We start from the raw sequence: 18,839 nt of genomic DNA on the forward strand, positions 1-18,839 counted from the left end.
AAGTATTTGTTCCCTCTCAGAGATCTGACCAGTGGTCCCACCCAATCGATTTGGAGATCAGACCATGGGAAGTTGAATCCTTTCTGTTGGAGTGGTGCTCGGTGACTCGGGTTTGCTGGCTGGAACTGGCAGCAAACCAGGCATCCTTTGATGTAGGTTGCTACATCATTATGCATGCGCGGCCAGTATGCCACCTGTTGTAGTGTGGTGACAGTGGCCTTGAATCCGCGGTGGCCTGCATAAGGCGCGTCGTGGGCGTATGTTAGCAAGACCCCCCTTTGGCTCCGTGGAACCACCAACCGCAGGGTAGGCGGAGACGCGGAGTCATAAACCAGAAGGCCCTTAACGAGACGCAGCCTTTGCAGCACGGGGAGCAAGTCTCTGAAGTCGCTGTCGTCACTCAACGCGTCAGGCGACACGGGGTTGGCGACAGGATCAGAAAGGTGCTGAATTATTTTGAAAAGCGCGGGGTCGCCGGCCTGTTGGGCGACCAAGTCGGAAGTTCGGACGGGCGGTACGCACGCCACGGGCCCCGTAGGGGTTCGTGTGGGGGCGTCACGAGACTCAGCGGCGGCCGCTGCGCGGCAGCGCGTGAGAACGTGGACCTCCAGGGTGGGCTGGGTGCTTTAGCCAAGCTGTATCAAATGTCCAAGGAGTCCCGTTGAGGGCCCCTTGTTTGGCTAACGTGTCCGTTAGGTCGTTAAAATGTTTGTCAGGTCCTGGGACTTTTGAGTGTCCCCGGACCTTTTTCCAATAGACATGCATATCATTGGAGGAAACCAAATGGTCGCATGTCAAGATGAGGTCGCGGTGTTTAACGGGTTTCTTCGCTGACGTAAGGAAACCATTTCGACGCCACACCGGTAGATGACAGGTGAAGGCGAGGCGGGCATAGTTTGAGTCAGTGCAGATAACCAGCACCGCGACACCGTTTTCAACTGCCACTTTGAGTGTAATCAGGATGCCAGCGATTTCCGCATATTGAGAAGAGTGGGGGCCCAATTGGAATTGCAGTGGTTTGCACGGTGTGTCGTTGACCCAAGCGATGCCCACCCCAGCCTGCAGCTGGGTTTGGTGGTGGTAAGAGCAGCCATCCACGTAAGCTGTAGGCATGTCTTTGCAGACATGTTCCTCAAAATAGCGGTGACGCGTGAATTCCGGCATCGGTGCCACGGCGACGTCTGTCGGCGGGGTCTGGGAAGTTGACACACAGTTCTGGCAAATTGCTAGATCGGTACCCAGTGGTAACTTTGCGTTTTTCGTGTACCGGACTCGAACATCGTAACTTTGTAACGCCATAAGCCAGCCGGCAATGCGCGCGTTCGTTACGACGCCGTCTCGAATGCGTTGGTTGTTAAGAAAAGTAACCGGATGATGGTTAGTATCAATCGTTACTTTTTGGCATCCAATGTAGTTTGAGAAATGTTTGATTGCCCATACTGTGGAAAGCAGGGCTTTTTCGCAGTCGGAGTATTTCAACTCGGGGCCGTTCAACGTTTTACTGGCGTACGCCACGACGCGTTTATCCTGGTCGTACATTTGGTATAGACCCGCACTCAAACAATGGTCGGAGAATCCTGCTTCCAAGAAAAATTCCTTGTTGCTATCGGGGTACGCGAGACAGGGGGCGGAGCCCAGCTTTTGTTTTAGCATATTCATCGCGTTGTTTTGTTCGTCACCCCAATCGAAGGGCGTATCTTTCTTCAGCAGGTTAGTAAGAGGGCGTGCTATGTCAGCAAAGTGTTCAATGAACTGGCGCGAATAGTTGCACACGCCAAGGAAGCTGCGCAATTTTGACACATCGGTGGGGGTTTTAATACCAAGAAGGCCTTGAATACGGCTGGATTGTGGTTCAATCCCGTTCGGCCCAACCAAGATCCCCACGTAGTGACCTTCGTGCGACACCACTGACCTTTCAGGAGGGACAGTTTGGCGCCTGCAGAAGACAGCTGTCCAAGAACGTGGTCGATTTCCATCAAGTGGTCATCCAAAGAGGAGCTCCTCATCATAATGTCATCGACATCAATGAGGTTGCCCCTGGCGGCGGCGTCAGGGCACGCCTTGTTGAGGGAGATGTTAAATTCGGCTGGCGAGTTGGCGTAGCCGAATGGACACCGGTTGAAAGTGTACTGTTTGTTGCCAAAGGTGAATGCCAACTTGTATTGATCCCTGGGGTCTACTGGGATCGTCCAGAACCCCGAAGCCACATCGATGGTGGTGAAGAATTTGGCATCTCGAACCTTGGGAAGTTCCTGTTCAAGTTGTGTCATGGGCCATCGCGAAAGAGGAACCTGTTGGTTCAGTTTGCGATAGTCAATGGTTGGTCTCCATGTGCCGTTTGACTTCAAGACTGGCCACAATGGAGCCGAATAAGTGCTGTTACAGGGGCGAATGATGCCCTTTTCCAGCATGGCGTCGATAGTCTTCTGTACTGGTTCGTAAGAAGCTATCGGAATCTTGTACTGGCGCACGAAAGTTGGAGGAGCGCCGGGCTGAGTCGGGATGCGGACCACATGTAGTGCCGTCAACCCGCAATCCAAGGAGTCCTTGGCAAAAGAGGGTGTGTATTTCATTAACACGGTGCGCAAACGTTCGCGGTCCTGTTCGGACCGGAGCGCGTCGGCGCGGTGCAGAACTTCTTGGAGGTGCGCCTCGAACTCTGGGTACGGTTGAAGGTCCCCATTTGGAGTCGTGGTTGGTTGAGGTGTCTCTGGGTTTCCAGAGGGAATGCTAGAGGGCGTTGGAGGCAACGCGCTCAAGGCATAAATCACCAGTTGTTGGTCTGTCCCCAGGTCCACCCGGACGATGTCTTCATCGTTGGTGGGACCGGCAGGGTTGACCGTAACAAGCTGAGATGGCCTGGTGAGTCTTCGGCCACCCGTGTCTACAGTCAAGAACAAGTCAGATGGGATGTGTCCAACCACAGGCACCGTTAGAGTGAAGTCGTGGAAGTCGGAACGGATGAGCAGGCCCAGACGGGTCGCTTTTGGTATGCGAACGTCGTACGAAAGGGGGTTGTGAACCAAGATCAGAGTGGTGAGGGAGGCGTCCACGATGGGCGTGGCCTCCAAGAGTAACGACAGGTTCATGAATTCCGATGAAGGTTGAAAGAGAGCGGAGCTAGCATTCAAGACCTGGTTAGCTCGCGCCACCAAGCAAACCGGAATGTTGATCGTGGTCGCCGGAGCGATCACTTCATCCTCGTTTAAGACTTCGCAAGCATCTGGGATGGTCTGTCCGGACTTCATGTTTAGAAGACTGGGAACACAAGCTAGAGGTTCCGAGTTGGTGAGGGACCAAAGCACGTTGTTGATGGTGTCCACATGGACGGCAAGACGAACAAGCAAATCTGCACCCACGAAAAGGGTGTGAGGCGCGTCCGGGACAACCAAGAAGTAGTGGGTCAGTGAGTGCTGCTTCCACTGAAGGTTTAAGGCGCACACGCCCACTGCAGTTATTGTAAGAGGAGGTCCCGTGTTCAACGGAAACCGGCAAGACTTGGAGACGAAAAGAATGTTCGGGTCGAGATCTCGCAAGTTGTCAGCGAATGCTGCAGAAATGGCTGATTTGTCAGCCCACAAGGCGAGGACAGCGTCAAGAACAGGTGCACCTTGCACGTGGACACCTCCGATGATGCGCGGGGCGTACCCTGCATCAGGTGGGGGTGTGTCAAGGTCACAAAGGAAGGTGTCATGGCTTCTCAGCCGGTCCTTTGTCGGGGACGCGAGGGGTCCTGCCTTGGACTGAGTGGTGTCCCAGCTCCCTGTGGGGGCGTCTGCTTCCCCGTGGGGTGGCTGCGCCCGAGTCACAGTGCAGAGCTGAGCCTGGTCAGGGCCCGAAGGAAATGTCGGCAGGGCCTGCCGCACCTGGGCCCAAATCTGGAGTCTCTGGTAGTCTATGATGGGTTGGAAGCGGAACAACAGGTCTTGGCCAATAAGAAGGGGGACTGACTCAATGAGTCCCACATAGACTGGATGGATGAATTCCATGGGGCCAATAGACCAGTGTACCATCGCGACAGATTCCAGCTTTGTGTTAGTAGGTGAGAAGGCGCTAATGGTGAGTGGGCACCGCCGTAGGCGGAGCGGTCGACTGTTAGCTTGTGACATGGCGCGGAGTTGTTCGAACACCGTGTTGGACATCACCGTGATGTCTGCGGCGGGATCTACAAGGGCTTCGTAGGTTAGAGCTCGCTCCAGGGTGACGCTCAGATAGAATTTACGAGCTATCCCCCTGGTGGTGAGATCACCTAAAAGCTGTTGGAACGGTCTCACGTCATCGGTTGATCGCGATACATGCGGGTCTGCTGTATTTGGATCAGCCTGCAGCACCAATATTGTTGAGTCAGAAGGCAGTTTAGTAGGTGTCTGAGTGTCGGCTACTGGAGGCCCCTCTGGTGACCTCTGCTGGTGGGTCACTTCAGTGGCATCCGGCCGTCGGTTAGTCATAAAGGCGGGTCTTTTGACGAGTCTTTTGACAATTTCAGGAGTGCCTTCCATATGCCGTCGGCAACTGCGTTGTGGTCAGTCTCGGAGTCGACTTGGCGGTTCCGGGACTCGCGGCAGGAATCGGTTGCTGGCGCGCGTTCGACTTTAGCACGTTTTGGATGATAGCGCGAATCGGGCTTACCTTTAGCAAATTTGGAGCGCCGGCGGTCGTCAGCTTGCTTTTCTCCGTCCGATTTCTCGTCACGCGAGTAGTCGGTTTTGGAGCGCGGTTTCCGGTTTCGCGGGGCGCGGGACTGTTTTGAATTTTTTGATTTAGTCTGGTCTTCCCTCGGAGCAAAGGAGCAAGCTCCCTCCAGCTCTGAAGGAGGACCCACGTCCACTTTATAAATTCCTGCGTCGCCTACCTTGGGGGCGGATAATTTTAGCTTTGCATAGCCCCTAGCTGCTAAGTCACGTAGCTGCGAGCTATTCAGTGTCTCAGGACACAAAAGCCAGTCCCAAGTAGTGGTTAAGGTTTTGTTGGAGGTTTCGGACAAACAACGTTTTAAAACCAGGATCTTCCTCCATGTTGGGCTCGTTACGAGTCCCAAAATAGGCATCGCGAAGACGACTATAGAAAGCCTGAGGAGACTCCTGCTTTCCCTGTTTGACGAACATGGCGACTTCCATGCCCGACAACCCAGGAGAACCGTCAAACTCGCGTGAGATGGCTTGGTGCAGTGCAAAGGGGTCAGACAACACATCAGCGGGCTGCCGTTCCAGCAGTCTATTGACTGCTCGGCTGGACGTCATTTTAATCAAGTACAACTTATCTTCCACGGTTGCCATTGGGAACCTCTGGAGATGATAGTTGATGTCTTTCAAGTACTCTGTCGTGTTGTGGGACCCCCCTGGTTTCGGTTCGAATTTGGCTATGTTTCGGGCCAGCTTGTCCAAATCTTTTCAGGCCACGCCCATTTGTCTCTCCAACGGGGGAGTCGACATGGGTCCACGTTGGAAACTGTCATCACCTGATGGCCCAAAAACGTGTGGGGAGGCGGCCATTGGAGGTGCCAGGCCTAAAGCGGCGGTGGTCACTAGCGGCGTCCTCCAGGCGGTTCCGGACTCAGGTGGCAGTTTGAGCTGTGGTGCTGTGGCTCTGGGATCAGGAGGTCTGTGCGGGGGTGGAGCTCCCGGCCGGGAGGCTCCTCAGGAGACCTCATGCAACTGCTGCGCGCGTTGTAACTCATGTTTAATATGAGCTAACTGTCTCATATTCCTGTTGGCATTGTCGGAGGCGGGTAACCTCGGCTTCAGTCAATGCTAATTTGGTTCGCAGGTCATATGAGCGGTCCACTTCGGCATTACGTTCCTCCCTAAAGGTCTGTACCTGAACTTGGAGGCGCTTCACTTCATCGGTTGACTGAGCTAGCGACGAACTCACCCGAAAGTAATTGGCTTCTGCTAGCCGAAGTTGGTCTTTTGACGGTCGTTCAGTCAAGTCAGTCACCTCTGCTTTTAGTTTGTGAATTTCATTTGCCGCGGATCTCAGCAGTTTTTCTTGCTCTCGATTTGTCTCTTCGGCGGACGCGAGAGCTTGGGTTAACTCACCAATCTTTTGATGGGAGTTGGGAGTGAAAGCAGACTCATCTGCATCACTGCCCAGATTTTCGGCTAGCGCCGCATCTGCGCGGGCTTCTGCCTCATCCAGCTGCGCTTTAACGTCATCCAGCTGGGTCTCCATGACCTTCACTCGGTCGTGGGCGGCTTCAAGCTGTGCTGTGGCGTCACGGCTCTGCTGTCGTGCCATGTCAAGTTGGTGTTTCACTTGACAGTCCTCGGCATCGCTAAGCTTCAACTGCGCGGCAAGGTTCAAAGTCAGACATCCGAGCATTCGAATGAGTGATTTGTCTTTTGGGGCTTTTGTCTCAGCGTCGCTCATGAGTTGCGCGAGGTTATCATTTAGCGTATTGACATCCGCATCCCTAATAGACTCAGCGTATCCAGGTAAGAAGTCCTTGGTCAGCTTCTGAACCAGTTGAGCTAAGGTCTCTAAGCTCTCACAGGGGCTGGGAGTCTCTCGGGGTGCTGCCATATTGTCAATAGCTTTTAGACGATCAAACTTATACTAGTGTTTAATAGTTAGTTAATTAGCGTACGAAGTTAGCTAACTACCGCTATCAAGTATTATCGTCAACAATACACACTGGGTTCAAATTATCAAAAGGGAAATTGCCACAAAAGCAAAAGATTTGTAGTGGGCTCTGCAACCCACTGCTTACACTATAGTTGTGGAAAAATCAATTCCAGTTATCAAAACAAACAAAAACAAACAGCAACAAAAATAAAATAATAAATAAAGAAAAATAAAAAAATTGATAATACTAACTTCAACTTGATTCACTCAGCAAAGAATAGCTTAAATGAGGGACCGAGTAACTCTGAAATGTTACAGCAGTCAATCCCAAAAGCTAAATCAAAAAAAAAAATTCAATTATTTTTTTATTTTTTTTGGAAGTCGAGTTAAAAGTTGAAATTAAAATTAAATTAAATAAACAACAAAGCAGGAAAAGGGGAAAATAAACTTAAAAGGGGTTAATAGTCTTAGTCAAATGACTGATTACAGTGTCAGTACAGTTTTATGCAAATGTCTTGTGGACGGGGTTTGGGACACAAAAACTGCAAAACTATACAGAAATATTAGAGCTGCCTCTCTAATAATAGCTCATTCGAACTCACACCTTCTTATTAACTAGACGCAACCGAAAAACAAAACAAAAGAACAAACAAAACAACAAAATTAAAAATAATGGATAAAAATGAGAAGAAAAACAAATAAAAGAGAAGAAAATAATAATAATAATACTAGGTCTACCAAACCAACTAAACAAACACAAAACCCTAAATTAAGTAGAATGTTAAGTCAAGAATACAGCTAGTTAGCCTAGTATGAAACTGGATAAAAGGGAATACGGAAAAAGAAAGGAAAAAAAAAAAGAAAAACACAACAGTGTAAATAGTTCCTTTGTATTAATTTGACCCAGCAGTATGTTTTGTTGATGCAACCGTAATTGCTCTCACGCTAGGCAGCGTAAAAGACTAGAGGCGGTCGGCTATTACTATAATCGTTAAACGCAAGCAGTCAATTGAGCCTACAAATGCGTTTAATCGGACGTGGATAATTCTTTTATTATCCTTGCGTACTAACAGTGACGACAATCACTAAGTACAACGCTCGACACGGAAAACAATTCAAAAAGCAATGTGTAGTAACATTGAATCAGAATTATCGCGGAGCAAGGATCACCGGCGTTAAAGCAGCAGTTCAGTTGTCTATTGGCAGTGGAGCAAGCTCGAGTGATCTGTGTCACTCCAACACTGACTGACAGCTGACAGCCTGCAGAACTCACTCCCTTTCGGGGCGTCTGCAGGCGTGGCTCAAACTCGCCAACGAGAAGGGAGGGGGAGGTACTCAACCACGCCTCCACGAGCCACACAGCTCTTCACAAGGACTATGGCGCCACCTTGTGGAAATGCGTACACGGTACAGGTAAGCAGCTAACGTCTTAGCGCTCTGTTCATCCGCTCGCCACGAGCTGAAACTTTGAGTCGGCGGCTACAGAAAGCTCAGTCACGACTCAAACTTCTCCCACAAGCTAGGTGTGGGAGGACACGGGGAAAGTGACTCGGACGTCGTTTACGTTGCTCGCGGTTAGCTACTCCGAAGCACGTAACTCGAGTCTGGTCAAAGCGATGCACATCGGCTGTCACCTGACTTCCCACAATTTCCGGAAACACAACACACAAAGACAAACAACTTCAAATTCAGCCAGCTGAAATTTAAAAGCTGCACAACTCGAGTTCTATCACGTACGTTTTCAAATACAAGCCACTATTTTCTCAAACGGTGACCGGCTCTTACTTTTCTTCCATCAATCAATCCCGTTACTCTCGTTTACTTATAGCAGGCCACTGCGGTGGTAACACACGCAAGATGGCGGCTAACAAACGCTCGATTCAACGCTGAAGGGGAAAGTCAGTGCAGTTCTATGTAAGCAGAAATGTTTACCTTTTTACACAGAGCCAAATGATTAGGTACACTACGTGAAATGTGTTTTACTTTTCACGTCCAAAGTCTTGTATTTTCGAGTGGATGTGCTTATGTTATGTAGCCTCACTCGGGGCACCATTATGTAGCGATAATTGGGTCGTCTTTTGGACGAATTAATAATCTGGACGTTACAGAGGTAAATTATATTTACCTCGATAACCTCTGGGGCACCACGTTGGTTTTGCTTTGGGTTAACAGGAGCAAACAACGACCAAAATCCTTCTTTCATCAGTCATTTATAATCTAAAGTCGCCACACTCGATATTCAGTGGTTCGTTGTACTAACAAAAGAATAATAATCCACTCTGAAACACAGATGACTTAGGCGGAATAGAGTTCATAAAACATGCATTTATTCACGATTGCTACACTACAGAATCAAAACACTGCCTATCTAACTATTCTACCGTCAGAAGAAAAGAAACAAAATAAAGCGAATGAAAATAAGGAAGGAATGCGAATGAATGAGGAAACAAGGAAAAGAGAAATTTGACCTGCCAGATCTGTGATATGTTTCAAACGTAAGTTGCACGCAGTGGTACCAATTTGGGAATCAAATGCAGACTTACGAGCATCGTTTGCGTCGAATGAGCAGAAAGGTCTTGAACAAAAGGGTGAAAAATAGTCAATGTTCGTTCCAAAAAGGCAAGAAAATAAAAAAAAGGGTTATTCCACAGGTGAGCACGGGGAAGCCGCTCAGGGGCCTGGCGTAGTTGCGCGGCTCGTCCCTTGATTGGTCGGCGATCCGGCGAGGTTGATTCTCGCCAAGGTTGGTTCTGCTGGGCAGCTGTCGGAGTTCAGGTGTTGCAGCTCGGTCAGTACGCGCCTGCGTACGGGGAAGGCCAGCCGTTGGAGGTGCGTTGGCACTGCGGCGGAGCGCCACCGAATAGCAGGTGAGGTGCGCGGCTTAGGTGCACAACCTTGAGCCCGGCGATACGTTGCAAGTGTACGCCGGGGGCCGCGGAGTCCGGGCGGGCAAGCACCGATGGTGGAACAAAAAAACAAAACAAAAAAAAAGCAAAAGAGTCTTTAGTCAGCGTTGCAGTTTGCACCTGCTTTGGCTTGGCGTGGAGCGAGGGTCCGCTCTCGGCAACGGTTGCTGCCAGAAAAGAAAAGGGCCACGTGGTTGGTAAGTTTCTTGGAACAAAGAGTTCGAGCAGGCTGGGGCACTTGCAGGTCGTGCAGGAGAGTTTTGCAAGAGGCTTGGAAGCCAGAGACAAGAGGCGGAAGAGCAGGAAGAGGGCAAGAGCAGGAAGAGGGCAAGAGAGAGGTCCCCTCATCCTTTTAAAGTCTTTGGGCGGGGCTTCAGTGGGTGGTGGCACACCCTTCTGCTCGCTCGGGCAGACTTTAAGAAAAAAATTATTAAAGAGATTAATAATTTGGCATTAAATTTGGTCAGTCTGGCAAATCAGTTTTCCCACACAACCCCTTTAACACACATCGTAATTAATGCATCATAAACTAACTTGTGAGGTAACTTCTACTTGTCTAATCTGACTGAACTGAGAGATATTGATTATCTTTCATTCTTTATGGAGTACAAATGAAATAGGATGTTCATACACACAAAGATATAACATGAATCATTCGTAGTTCAGTTGTCTGTCAAGAATTATCATGGTATAAATGTGTAAAATGCGGTTACTTATGTGAATTGTCACTAAGGATAGTTCCAAGTTTCACCACTTGGCGGTGCTGTTGCTCCATCTAGACGTTCCAGGAAGGGCGAGGCGCCAGAATACCCTTTGTGATTGATAAGAAGTCATGAACATTCCTTTGATCGGTCATTTGTGTATTCCAAATCATTGGAGCCATTTGTTCGGGCTCCGAGAAGCCGGGCTTGAATACACTCCTTCGGCAGACGCATACATTCCTTTGTCACCTGGTCAGCGGCTTCAAAAGAGCCTTGTTGGTGGTTGGATGAGCCACCTGCAGAGCTAACCAAGCCTGGATCCTGTCTGGGCAGTGGAATATTTATGCGACTGCAGAGAATTTGCTTTAGGAGAAGTAAACTTTAAAAAAAAAATAGAGGGTGGATTGGGCCATTGGCCATAGTTGTTACACGCGCTTCGGAGAATGAGGGTGACAGCCCCACCTTAGGAAACAAACCAAAGACGCAAACTATTACTATGCACAAAAATCTGGCCAAACTTACTAAAGTGCCTCATGAAGACAGTCAGTCAGTCGACCAATTTTCTTTATCATAGAACTTTTATTTTATTCTAAAGTCTAAATTGAATCTCAGCACACTTAAAACACCTGTACACTAGTATGTATATATGTAAACCACACACATGCTCAATACCAATGCTGTTATTAGTACCATTTGTCGGTTTTGCTACATTGAGTCATAGCTCATTGTTGATAGTATTAAGTAAGAGCTAGCGTACATTTTATCTGGCCAGGATTTCAGGTGGTCAGTGAGAGCTCTACTGTATTTGGTTTGAAATGGAATGAGAGGAACTCGCTGTTGTGTCAAGTGCATGTTTAATTTTAAAGCAAGGTGCTAGCTTACTGGCTGAATTCCTAATAACGATGACTCCTCATATAGAATGGGAGGAGCAAAGAACGGATTGCTTATATGGATTGCTTATATTAGTGTAAATGTATTTACAAAAGACAATTTCAGTGTGTCAATGTGTTTTACATGTCAGTCAGTCAGTCAGTCAATCAATCAAAAAAAAGGTATACTGTTAATGTGTATGTAGACGTGCTGCTGTATCTAAATTTGTTTTGTTTTGTAAAATACTCCGTTCCTCTTTCATCGTGGCTCAACATTTAAAGTTGAAGTCAACCCAAAAAAAGCCCCACTAGTCTAAATACAGTATTCTGGTTAATATTGCATTAGTGGAATATGAATTATGAAGCAAAATCCACCCATTTTTATCCATCTTAGGTAGCGGCCATTTTGCCACATTGCTCGGGTCTCAGGCAACGACCAATCACAGCTCACCTGTTTTCTGAAGCTGAGCTGTGATTGGTTGTTACCTGAGACCTGAGCAATTGTGATGTCATTTTCACTAAAAATGGCTGGATTTTTCTTCATAAATCATATTCCACAAATGTAATATTAATCAGAATTTTATGTTTAGACTAGTGAGGTCACATATATTATTGTCAAGAAATGTTTAAGGTAGATTTCCTCTTTAAAAAACCTTTATTAGATTTGATAGTTTTGTCACACTTTCTGAAAAGGTGTGATTCATAAATGTGGGAATAAGATTGTGTTAAAATGTACAAAACAGTGAAAATGATCTTGTCTGGCAGATGAAATCAAGAATTCTGCCATACAAAATTGAGCTAAATCACATTGCGTGATAGAAAAAAAGCATATGCTACCCAAAAAATATTGGGCATTCATTTATCGTAGTTGTGTGAGGTCCACGGCAAGGTCTAAGTGGTGTCCCTTCATTTTTTTCATGCATCAATGCCAATTAATCTCATTCATGCTTTCATTTTTATTGAGAATTTATAGGTGAGGTGACACTTGTTTCTTCAACGGAACAGTACAAAATCAATGTTACCTTCCACGACAACTTTTGCAGCTGAGCTTGCACCACTGCCACCGTCTCAAAATAACCATTATGTGAGCCCGCTGCACATGGAGCAACATCGGTACCCTTACAGCAGTAATCTGTTTTTTACTGTCATCACTGTCATCCAAAGTAAGTGTCAATAAATGCATCTCTGTCAGGGTTGCAAGGCGACTATGATGGACCGAGCTGTAAACGGCGCCTGCAGCCAGAAGCTGCCCCACTGGCGAGCTCTCACATAGACTGGCTGGAGCTTTCCAGTGCACAGCTTATTATTCAACATCTTCAGAATCTCTGCAGCAAAACAGACAACATATTGCTACAAAGAGTCGCCGTTTCTGCTATCCCACAGCGGAGCAGCACTTTTGCTTTAATTGGAGGGAAACTGCACATTTTAATGAGCGTCACATGTGCAAGTCGGTACGACTGTAGAGTTTGTGAAAGTGAAAACACCGTTTCGTCCTGAGTTGCTTATGGGGTAAGCCACTGTGCTGGCGGAGGCTGTCTTTGATTGTGCAAGCGTGGGCCAGCTCTGCTGGGGTTTGAGGTCTCATTTCCCGATGGGGAGTTTAATGGTCATGTTCAGGCGAGTAACTGAACAGAAGTTAGGACATATTTGTGATGCAATGCTCTCAGCAGGATTTATTTGTATGCTTACTACCAACGTAGAATTTTTAACTTCCATCGACTTGGTCAGTATTTATTCTCTACTTTTTGAGTTTTTGCCTCTGGCCACTGTCTGTCTGCAGTCTGTCTGCCTGTCACCTTTGACTTCCCCTCAGTTTCTTGCAACAGTCATCCAAACTATACGAGCCCCCAGCCAGTGGAAGAACGCTAGGCACCATGCCAGCAAGCCAGGGCGCCAGTTTGCTTGAACATCAGTAGCATTAAAGATACGCTATCCACCCGAGTGTATCTGCCTGGCTTAGAGCCCTGATCCCCTGTTCACCCCTACCCCCCCATATGCTGTCCCTTGATTCCATTAGACCCATCTTACTTGATCAGCATGCCACCCAGACATCCAGTATACTGCTTTAGGTCTCTTAAAATACATTCACAAATAAATGAGCGGGGGGGCTTGAAATAACTACTTTCTCATCTGCAGCCAAGCTGCCCTGATGGTCAGGTCATTGTCTTTAAAGGGACAGGGACTGCAGTAAGCAGACCCCTCTTAACATCCATTTAGTTCATCTATGACAAAAACGAAACTCAGTGTTCGTTTTGTTTTTGCCATTTTTCTACAATCGTCCCTTTGTTTCTTCAAATGAGTTGTTTTGTGTTATAGTTAGCTGCAAGGTGTAATTTGTGATGGTTAAAAATATATCTGCTCCTGTTCCATCATTTTTGCCCTCATTCTTTCCACTCTAATATATATTGCGTTGCTTCAAGGATTATGACTTGATGACTATGAAGTGGGACTTCAGGGGCCGAGTTTGATTATATGTGAGCTTCATGTTTTGGATGTTTCTTTGGGTTTGGCATGGCAGAAAAGTAGTAGAAACGTTGGTTGTAAATTTTGCTGTGCAACATAGGAGTGACAAATGAAGTAATCTTTCTTTAACTGCAAATGTTTTTTTTTCTTATTGCAGACAAAATCTGGAATATCTCTGATGAAGTCTGAAGACAATGCACCGGCATACAAGAGGTATGATTACAGACTGTTGTCCATGTGAATGCAAGTACTGAAAATGTCATGGGAAAAAAAAACATATCATCCACTGATATAAAGACTCTTATCTTTGGAAATGTTATCTGCACTGATTATGAATACTGGCCATCAAAATAATTTAAATAAGATGAATTACTGTAAGTAATTATACTGTATACCAATATCTCAAGTTTTGCAGTTAATCTTGTAGGCTGAGTCTGAGCCCTTGTGCATTCATTGTTGTTCAGTTGGCATGCAAATGTTATACATTTGAAAATATACTACAAAGTATCTTGTTTCACTGAAAAAAAAAAAAAAGTTTTTACAGGGAAAAACACTGGCAGCTGAGGTTGCCAGAGATATTCTGTTAAAAAAATAAAATAAAATACAGTGCAAATGTTAGAAACTTTACAGAAAAAAGTTGTACATTTAACTGGATTCATGTACAATAAACAGTAACTGTTTCTAAATTGTACTGGGATTCAATGTACAATAAACAAAATCTGTGTGTAGAATTTACTGAACAAAACAGGATAAAAGCAGCATGTTCTTGGTAAATGGTACTTCATTTGTATAGCAATTTCCTACCTTACTATCTCTCAGAGTGCTTTGCATTTTGACGACTTGTACTCATTCGCCTACAGATTACACAGCATCAGAAACAACTGGAGTTTCATTATTCTGCACATGGTTCTTTGACACAGACACACTGCACTGGGATTGAACCAACAACCTCAGGGTTGCAAGATGACTGCTTTACCACTTATCAGTAAAGAACAGCTGAATCTACAAGTTAAAAACCAGTTTTAGGATATATATATATATATATATATCCATCCATTTTCTTGACCGCTTATTCCTCAGAAGGGCCGCGGGGGGTGCTGGCGCCTATCTCAGCTGGCTCTGGGCAGTAGGCGGGGGACACCTTGGACTGGTTGCCAGCCAATCGCAGGGCACACAGAGACGAACAACCTTTCACACTCGGAGCGCCCAATTAACCTGCCATGCATGCAGTACCCGGAGAAGACCCACGCGGGCACGGGGAGAACATGCAAACTCCACCCAGGAAAGTCCGAGCCTGGACTCGAACCAGAGACCTCAGAACTGGGAAGCGGACGTGCTAACATATATATATATATATATATATATATATATATATATATATATATATATATATATATATATATATATATATATATATATATATAGGGCGACACGGTAGTCGGTTAGCACGTCCGCTTCCCAGTTCTGAGGTCTCCGGTTCGAGTCCAGGCTCGGACCCTCCTGGGTGGAGTTTGCATGTTCTCCCCGTGCCCGCGTGGGTCTTCTCCGGGTACTCCGGTCTCCTCCCACATTCCAAAGACATGCATGGCAGGTTAATTGGGCGCTCCGAATTGTCCCTAGGTGTGCGTGTGAGTGTGTATGGTTGTTCGTCTCTGTGTGCCCTGCGATTGGTTGGCAACCAGTCCAGGGTGTCCCCCGCCTACTGCCCAGAGCCAGCTGAGATAGGCGCCAGCAGCCCCGCGACCCTTGTTGTGAGGAATAAGCGGTCAAGAAAATGGATGGATGGATATATATATATATATATATATATATATATAACCATACTAAGACTATGAGGTTTTAGGGAGGGTTGTTGTTATCATTCAACATTGATGAGGCTGATATTGGATCGGCTGATATTAGATCGCAATCTCTGTTATATATATATATATATATATATATGTATGTGTGTGTGTGTGTGCGTGTATATATTTGCACAGTATTTTTTGTTTTTACAGAATTATTCTGGTAAACACAGCTGCCTTATTTTTTTTTGCAGTGTACTGATAAATTAATAATTAGATCTACAGTATATCAATTTTAAATGAACATAATATATTTGGTTTAACCTTTATATTAAAATGGTTTTACTGTAAATCAAAATATTCTTATCTGTAATATTACTTTCTGTAATATTACATAAACAAAATGTACCAAAGAACTTACTGACAAAAAAAAGTTATTCTAACACTGTTATGATGTAATTTTAAATGTATCCCAAGGTTTTATGTTATACAGTTTATCGTTGTTTAAATTACAGTAAAAAAAATAAATAAATAAATAAATAAATAAATAAATATATATATATATATATATATATATATATATATATATATATATATATATATATATATATATATATATATATATATATATATATATATATATTATTTTATTTTTTTTACATTTTCTTAATGTCACATCAACATTTGTGTTTGGTTCAGAGTTTTAAAACATATTAATGTAAATTACACAATGCTTCATTATCATATTAACATCTTTTTCAGGATTTTAGCTTTTTACAGAAATTCACTGTTAATCCTACACTTTTTACAGTGAAAATAGCAAATAATAACGTTAATCAAACTGTTGGGCTATAGACTTGAAAATTTAAGATTGGCTATAAAGCCTTAAAATGACAATTTATGTAATTAGGAAGAAATTATTGAACGTAATGCTTTGTGGTGATAAAAAATTAATTATTGCTCGAACAACTTCTAATGCTGTAATCGTGGTTTAATACATTTGGTTTAAGTGTGTTGTTATGTGGACTTCCTCCCACGATGAAAGAACATGCATGTTAGATTCATTGAACTTTCTTAATTGTAGCCCAAAGATCGCTAGGAAAGGTTTCAGGTCCCTCATAACTCTAATGAGGACAAGTGGAATCTAAAATGGATTAATGGTTAATCATACAAATTTTACTTTTTTAATAATAAAGTAAATAGCTCCTTTCAAGTGACCCAAGGGCACTCTCATGGGAACAACAAAGAGGTGAAATGAAAATAACCTCCATGAATCCTTTTCATTTTTAACACATTTGTAATATAAAGAAACGTGGTTATAACCTTGCATTGTGCAATTGCAGAACATAGAAAATTCAAGATTCAAAAAGCTTGAGTGTCAACTCTACGGTTAAATACTTGACACACAGAGAATCAAAGCAAAATGCTCTCTGAATTTGAACAATTGTGATAAGACATAAAGATAGATTGAATATATATTCTAAAAACAACAAAACTGCAAAGATAAAAGCATCAATGTTGTGTGAGATACATTAAGGTTGATTTGACATTAAAAAACACAACAAATTGTGTGCTTTGAACATTGACTTACCGGTAATTGCATTTTATCATTCTTGTTCTTCCTAATGATCCTGTATGATGGATGGATTTACCAGTGCATAATTTGACTAACCATACTAAGACTATGAGGTTTTAGGGAGGGTTGTTGTTATCATTCAACATTGATGAGGCTGATATTGGATCGCAATCTCTGTTCCATTTCATGCAAAAGCTTTTTGATGGGATTGAGGTGCTTTGTGCAGGCCAGTAAGTTTCTTCGACACCAAACTCGTCCGATGCAACATCTGTGGAAATTGCTTTGTCATGATGGAACACAAAATGGCTGTCCCCAAATATTTCCCCCCAAAAACATAGAAATACCCTAATGAAAGAATGATGATCTTGTCTCTATTTACTCACAAATTGACATGGTGTCAAATGCGGGTCTATTCAACTGAACACAAAGCTCATATACCTCGCTGGAGCGATGACTTGCTGCCAACCCGTCATACAACAATTGGGTACATTTCTGCACAATTCTCAACAGCTAAAGCAGAGTTTTGAGTAGTTTTTGCATATTTTTATCCCTCACTCCATGTACTGGAAGTAGCTTGTATAAATAATAGCATGAATGATATCATGTATAAACGTACAGTATATGAACCGTTTTCAATGAGAAGTCATGTCGCTTTGTTGCAGTTGATGGATGTTAAATGCTTTACCCTCACCTACAAGCTCTTAGTTGAACAGCAGCATGTGTGGGCAGGGAGTGAGCAGCTCTGACTTTCTATGTCATTTATTTGTTAATTATTAATTACTTACGCTATGTACTACCATACCAATATGAGTGGTTAACCTGTGGGGTTAATGCAAAGTTGTCTATCCCCAAAAAGTGGTTGGGTGCCAAGCAGAGTGGGCACCTGTTGGAGTGGAACTCTAAAATCTTCATATGCTGCAAATATGCATCCTCCTCAATTCCACCGACACGTCTTCCTTTGAGGAAGCAGAGTCTGGGGACTCTGAGGTGGGCTCTCCTATCTCTGGGGTCGAAGTCACTGAGGTGGTTGGAAAGCTCCTCAGTGGCGGGGCCCCGGGGGTGGATGAGATCCGCCCGGAGTTCCTAAAGACTCTGGATGTTGCGGGGCTGTCATGGTTGACACGCCTCTACAACATCGCGTGGACATCGGGGACAGTGCCTCTGGATTGGCAGACCGGGGTGGTGGTGGTCCCCCTTTTTAAGAAGGGGGACCGTGGGTGTGTTCCAACTACAGAGGGATCACACTCCTCAGCCTCCCTGGTAAGGTCTATTCAGGGGTGCTGGAGAGGAGGGTCCGTCGGGAAGTCGAATCTCGGATTCAGAAGGAGCAGTGTGGTTTTCGTCCTGGCCGTGGAACAGTGGACCAGCTCTACACCCTCAGCAGGATCCTCGAGGGTAAGTGGGAGTTCGCCCAACCAGTCCACATGTGTTTTGTGGATTTGGAGAAGACGTTCGACCGTGTCCCTCGGGGAGTCCTGTGTGAGTGCTTCGGGAGTACGGGGTACCGGGCCCCCTGATACGGGCTGTTCGGTCCCTGTACGACCGCTGCCAGAGTTTGGTCCGCATTGCCGGCAGTAAGTCGGATTCGTTTCCAGTGAGGGTTGGACTCCGCCAAGGTTTGTCACGGATTCTGTTCATAACTTTTATGGACAGAATTTCTAGGCGCAGCCGAGGCGTTGAGGGGGTCCGGTTTGGTGGCCTCAGCATTGCATCTCTGCTCTTTGCAGATGATGTGGTGCTGTTGGCTTCATCAAGCCGGGATCTCCAACTCTCACTGGAGCGGTTCACAGCCGAGTGTGAAGCGGTTGCGATGAAGATCAGCACCTCCAAATCCGAGACCATGGTCCTCAGTCGGAAAAGGGTGGCGTGTCCTCTCCGGGTCGGGGATGAGATCCTGCCCCAAGTGGAGGAGTTCAAGTTTCTTGGGGTCTTGTTCACGAGTGAGGGTAGGATGGAGCGAGAGATTGACAGGCGGA

General features: G+C 45.5%; 1 long non-coding RNA gene across 6 annotated transcripts in view; it reads left to right on the top strand.

The window, feature by feature from the left end:
- LOC144033802 (uncharacterized) overlaps window positions 1-18,839 on the top strand; it is a 118,306-nt gene that overhangs the window by 60,826 nt on the left and 38,641 nt on the right. For 5 of the 6 annotated variants that reach the window (XR_013288072.1, XR_013288074.1, XR_013288075.1 and 2 more), the window contains one exon: window positions 13,661-13,716. This is a non-coding gene — a long non-coding RNA (uncharacterized LOC144033802). Of the gene's footprint in view, window positions 1-13,660; window positions 13,717-18,839 lie in introns of those variants that run through there. The other variant, XR_013288078.1, reaches the window with a different exon arrangement.

The sequence above is a fragment of the Festucalex cinctus genome, chromosome 13, assembly GCF_051991245.1.
Source record: "Festucalex cinctus isolate MCC-2025b chromosome 13, RoL_Fcin_1.0, whole genome shotgun sequence".
Lineage (NCBI taxonomy): Eukaryota > Metazoa > Chordata > Actinopteri > Syngnathiformes > Syngnathidae > Festucalex > Festucalex cinctus.